Below are 6239 nucleotides of genomic sequence, written 5' to 3'. Positions count from 1 at the left end.
GCCGCCCCGGGCCCCCCGCGGACAGCGCTGCCCCCGGCGCCGCCCGTCGGGGCTCACGGACGCCAAGTGGGCCGGGCAGCCCCTGCCGCGGGGGCGACGCCTCCCGGCGCACGGCCCGGGCGCGGCCCTCGGACACGCATGACCCGCTCGGCCCGGCCCGACTCAGCCCCCCCCCCCCCCCCCCCCGTCGCGGCCGCGGTGGACGCGCTCGGGGCTCGCGGGGGCAGCCGAGGCCGCGCCAGAGCATGTTCAGCTTCAGAGTCTACTTTTCTAAGCCGAGTAGGAAGAGCCCCGCTAGGACACTGGACACGAGCCTCAGACCCGGTATATATTTTACCAAACAGCCTTAAAATATATTTGGAAGCAAAAATCAGTACGAATGTATATCCTTGAAAAATGCAAAAAAAGGCCCTGAACTATTCTTCTATCACGAGCCCCGCGCCCCGGAGTGTCCGAAGCATTTTTCTACCTGAATAAACACCTGAACCGAGTCGTGTCCGGCGCCGGCTGCTTCCCGCCCGCGCCGCGCCCCGGGCGCGGATGGGGGCGCCCCGGGCGCGGATGGGGGCGCCCCGGGCGCGGATGGGGGCGCTGGGCGCTGGGGGCGGCGGGGGGACGAGGGCCCCGCCCTCTGCGCCGCGCCGGGAGCCCTTGTGCCCGGGCTGTGCCGGCCGCGCGGGCGCGCCCCGGTGGCTGCTGCGCGCCCCCCTTCCCCTCGCAGCCCCGGAGACCCCGCGCCTGCAGGCCCGAGGCCGGCCGGGGCTGACGCGGCTCCAGCCCCACGCGGACCCCCGGCCTCGCGGTCCCGGGCCGGCCGCGGGGCGACCCGCCCCCCCCACCCGAGACGCCGCGTGGCGACCCCGAGGCCGCGGCAGGGCCTGAGGCGGCGGGGCGCGGGCTCAGCCCCTCGGGGTCCTCCTGAGGAGTCGCCGGGTGTGGCCGGACCGGACCGCGGAGCTGCGGGGCGGGGGCGGCCGGGGGGGGGGGGGGGGCCTCTGAGCCTGGGCGGGGGGCGGGGGTCCTCCTGGCCGGGGCGGGGGGGGCGCGGGGCTGCGCGCGGGGCGGCCTCCGCGTGGCCCCTTCCGTGGCCCGAGTCCGTGGCGGCCGCTGTCCTTTTCCCGGCACGTGCGCACCCCGCGCGGAGCGCAAAGGATCCGACTCGCACGACCAAAGCGCGGCATTCTGCGGAGCAGCCGCCCCTCCGGCAGCCCCGCGCGGTCCCCCGAAACCAGCCGGGGCCCGGCGCGCCCCCCCCTTCCCCCCCCCACCCCCGGGCGCCCGCCCCTCCCCGCCCCAGCCCCGCCCCGAGCCCCGCCCCCTCTGCGCCAGGACGGGCCGGGCGGCGCGCAGGGGCCCTGACAGCGCGGGGCGCCGGGGCAGGCCTGGGGGGCGGGGGGCCCGGCCCACCGAAGCCGGGGCGACCCGCCGGGGGAGCACAGGGTGGGCACCGCGGCGTTGCCCGGGGAACGTGCCCAGCTGCGGGTCCTGCCCGCGGCCGCAGCCCCGGGGCCGGGGAGGACGGGCCGGGCGCGCCGGGAAGGCCGGGAGGGGCGAGGCCGGGGGTCCCTGCTGTTCGCCCCGGACCCCAGGGGCCTCCAGGTGCCGGGACAACAGAGCGGGGATCCCCAGCTCCCCCCAGGTGGGGCCTCATCGCTGCACCCCAGCTCAGCCTGAGGGGGACAAGAGTGAACCTGAAGGTGACACGTCGGGAAATTATGGCCTGGAGACCGCGCCCCACGCCCGCCAGCCCTGGGGAGCCTCCTCCCAGACCCCCTCCGGCCGCGGGGCTCCTCCCAGGCCCTCCAAGGCAGTGGGGACGGTGTTGGTGTCACTGGGGTGCACGGGCCTGAACAGGGGAGCAGCCTGGAGTGGGGCAGCGGACCCCAGGGACGACGGGCCGCGGGGCGGCTGCAGCTGGAGCACCGGGTGCAGGTGCACAGGTGCACAGGTCCTGGCTGGAGGGCCCGGAGGCCAGAGGGGGCAGGAAGGCAAGAGGGGGCAGGGCCTGGTGCTCTGGGAGGGGCAGGGCCATCCCGGGGAGCCCCACCGGGGTCGTCCCCAGAGCACCTCCCCATGGGCCAGGGGAGGCCCCGGGAGCCAGGGCGGTGTCCCGAGGGCACTGGAGGGGCCTGGGTGACAGCCCCTCTCTGGGTCCAGCTCCCTCCCAGAGGGGAGGCCACTTGGCACCAGCTGGTGGCCAGGAGCCCAGGGACCCTGCCCAGACAGGCGCCGCCCGCCCCAGACCCGGAGTCCGCGCAGGGTGCAGGGGGCCCCAAGAGCCTTCCAGAGCAGCAGGCCTGCCGGGGGGCCCAGACCGCACCCCGGGTCCTGCAGGAAAACCTGAGGATGCTGGGCTCGCCCTGCCCAGCTGGGGGACCCACAGAGGCCAGGGCCCCGCGAGACCTGAGGCTCCAGAGCCCACCCCAGTGCGGCCGGGGCGTGGACGGCCGGACCCGCCTGCGAGCTCAGGGGCAGCCGAGCACCCAGCGCCTGTGCTGCGGGGCCTCCTCCTCACCCACTTTCACAGCTGCAGCCCCCCAATATCCTCCACTGGGCCTCAAACCAGAACCCCCACCCCTACTCTGTTTCTTCGTTTATTTCAATGCTGCGTTTTATTTCCTGTCTGGTTTCCCTGGTTTTCGCTTGTGAGAGCCCACAAAGGCCTGCGGACTCCAGGGCGCCCTCCTCGGGCATGGGGGGGTGGTGCCGGCACCGGACGATAGCGGTTGGGGCAGGTTGGGGGGGACACTGGTTGGGGGCGCCCAGCGGGGGTGCAGAGAGGTGGGGGTGCGGACAGAGAGCGCGGGTGCGGGGCAGGGAGCCTGGTGTGTATCAGCGGGATCAGCTCCCAGGAAGGGGTCTCGGGGCCTCGCCCCCCACCAGGGGATCCCACAGAAGCCTCTGCCAGGCCCGGAGGCTGATAAACAGCCCGAGGTCGGCCTGGCCTGGGGAGCGGAGAGCCTGGATCTGAAGGTCGCCTGCTGGGCCTCGGGCTCCTGGCCGGGGGCTGCTTCCAGGGGCCACGGAGGGAAGTCCAGGCCTGAGGTGTCCAGAACCATTGGGCCTGGTTCCCAGGAGAAGCCTAGTCCTGGGGAGACGTGCTGGTCAGGGAGAGCGCACAGGGCCTGGTCAGCACTTTCCTGGCCACCAAGCCCCGGGCAGAGGGACTGCTTGGCCCCCCACGTTCAGAGGGCATCTGGGCTGGGAGTGTCCGCACTCGGGCGGGCCGACCCTGAGCCCCGGAGGCTGCTCTGGATGTGGAGGCCCAGCCCTACCGGGGAGGGGCAGCACGCACCCACGAGGCTGGCTTCTGGGCTCCTGTGCCGGGCCTGTGTGACCCGCTGTCCGGCCAGGTCCCCCGAGGCAGGGGGGCAGGAAGCCCGCTCCTCCTGTCACCAGGCACTGATCCTTCTGCGGCCTCCCACACCCTCCATCGGGTTTAGGGTCCAGCCTGTAGATTCTGGGGGGCGCAGAGTTGCCATCTGAGACTCCACCTGGGACAACATGGACATGGGTGCCGGTCCCAGACCGGGGTCACGGGAGATATTGCGTCATTTCCTGTTTCCATCCCAGTGGCAGTTACCATGGCATCTGACGAGCACGGCTGGAATGGACACGGGAGGCCCCGGGACTTGTGCACGTCCACGTGCGTCCACGTGCTCCCTCGTGCTGTTTTTTCCACCACGGGCCCGCGCGGGCGCCTGGGTGCAGGCCTTCCGGAGCATGCCGGGCAGGCCCCCATCCGCGGTAACTGAGCTCGGACTGACCAGCCCAAAGCCCTGACCAGCAGAGCTCAGCCGCTCCCTCCTGCTCTCTGCTGATGCCCTGCCTGCCCCCCCGCAGGACCCGGCCCCCCGCAGGACCCACCTCCCCTCCAACTGCACCCACCTCCAGGTCAGCCTCTCAGGCTCCACAAGCAACTCCTGTTTTTCAGCAAAACCCTTTGATCACCTAGTGTCTGGCTCCGGCCGCCTCACTAAGACATTGAATAAAATGCCTGCATCTGAAATAGGCGGGAGCGGCTCCTGCTGGCCTGGGTCCTGGGGTCCGGCCTCGATTCGCGGCAGGGACTTGCGGAGGCTCAGCGTGGATGGACAGGGGTGTTCCGCAGCAGGACAGAGACGCAGCCTCCCCGGCCTTCTCCACGCATCTTCCAATTAATGCTAATTACACGCTTCGGTTAAGAACTTAATCACTCCACGTGACCCTCCAGTCTGCTCCTTTAGCACAAAACAAAGACTGGGCAGTCCCAGCTTCTGTGAGAATGAAAGGACTGACCAGTGCAGGCCTGGACTGGCCAGCACTCTTGGGGGTCCCACAGGCCCCACGAGACAAGACAGGGACCCTTGAAGCAGCTGGGTCGGGGCGACAGGGAGCCTGGGCCTGGGCGCATCCCGGGCGGCTACGGGCCTGTGCAGCCTCCGCAGCAGCTTCAGGCAAGTCCAGTCACCACCGTCATTTTAAAGAAAAGGATATTGAGACACAGAGAAATTAAGCAACACCCCAGGGCCTCAAGAAAGCACATGCACGTGACAGGCAAGTGCCTGAGGGGGGCACACCCCGGTGGCGCATGAGCCCCAGTGACCCAGCCCAGAGCCCAGGCTGTCACACACCTGCTGGATGCGGCCTCAGCCAGGCCGCTGGGCGTTGGCAGCGGTGTCCTCGGTGCCCACCGGGATGCCTATGCACACGTCCCTCCTTCCCGGCACCACTGCGGGGGGCGCAGCCACAGGCCACGGGCCGGCTACCCTCGGTGTCTGCGGCGTCCTGTGCACGGACAGGCTCCAGGCCGGACACTTGCCACGTGGATGCTGCTGCAGGAGCCACGAGGCGGACACTGCAGCCTGTGTCCAAACACGGCCATGATGGCAAAGGCGTGTCCCAAGACAGAGCAAGTTGAATTGTGGAATAAATGCGTGTCCCAGCCGAGCTCGCAGCCACGTGGGGCGCTGGTGCTTGTGTGACGCATGTTGTGTCCCTTCCCTGGCTCTGGGCACCAGTGCCCTCCTGCAGCACCCTGTTGGTGGCCCCTCTCGCCCGCAGAGTGCTCTGGGCAGCCCTTTGGGTTTGCGGGTCTGGCAGACGGGAACCACCTCCCGCAGCCCTGAGGAGCACGAGGGCCTCGCACAGAAGCGTCTGCTCCGCGGCTCCCGGTGGCTGGGGGACGTCTGTGGCCAGGCTGGAGGATGGCTCCTTCTCCAGAGTTGCAGGCCTGATCTCCAGCTGTGTTTGGGGCGTGCCTGGGTGTGGGGAGACCAGCGTGGGAGGGACCGGCTTGCATCACACAGAAGCCCTAGGGGCGGGGCCACCCAGGTGGGGCAGGGAGTGAAATTGTTTGGGGTGTCGGAGCCCCTTCTTGTCAGTGCCTGGCCATTGGGGTGTGGGGCAGGGTGCTCTGGGGGCAGGACCCCTAAAGGAGGCCAGTTGGGGGCACGTGTGTCCCATCTGGAGGGGTCCTCCAGCCAGTAGGTCCAGTACAGAAGGTCGGTGGCCCCATCTCTCCTTCTGGACCCCCCGGGGCGAGGAGGGCTGTCTGTGCTGGCGTTGCCGCTCTGGGGCCGCAGGGCCAGACATCTGTGGGGTAGGGCAGAGGCCGGGCTCTGCCCGTGCACCCTGAGACAAGCCGGCTTCTCTGGGGGTCTGTGACACCCACACCCCTCTGTTACTTTGTGTGTTGATGGGGCTGGGCCGGGCTGGGGGGTCTGGAGGTGATGGTCTCACAGTCGATGTCAAGGGGGCACTGGGCCTGGAGCGCACTGTCCCTCTGCCCACAGGGGCCATCCAGGAAGAGGGGGGCTCACCGGCCGCCTCCTCGGAGTGTTGGGGGCTCTGGGCTATCTCCCTCAGGGCGAGGACTCCCCCACGCCAGGCCTGCCCGGCTCACCCGCCTCTCCCCTCCAAAGGACTCAAGGACTCAGGCGTCCCAGGGCAGCAATGCCGCGCCCTCCCCCTGGCGGGGGTCGGGGGGTGACTCAGCCTTGTTCATGGGGTTAGCCAGGCACCTGCTGGGCGGGTGCCACAGCCCGAGCTCAGCACTCGAGGGCAGCGGGGGCAGGGGGGCAGCCTGTCCCCATTCCTCTGTGGCGTCTGCCAGCCGCTTCCACATCCTCCTCTCTGACCCTGACCCGGCCTGGCTGGGAGGTTCTGGAGGAAGCAGGGCCGCTGGCTTCCCTGGGCTGGGTCACAGCGACGCCAAGTCCGCGCACGCTTGGGGGCTGGTGCCTTGAGCCTCGACCGGA

This window comes from Talpa europaea (genome assembly GCF_964194135.1).
Source record: "Talpa europaea genome assembly, chromosome: 4".
Lineage (NCBI taxonomy): Eukaryota > Metazoa > Chordata > Mammalia > Eulipotyphla > Talpidae > Talpa > Talpa europaea.
Note: the sequence above shows the minus strand (reverse complement) of the source record.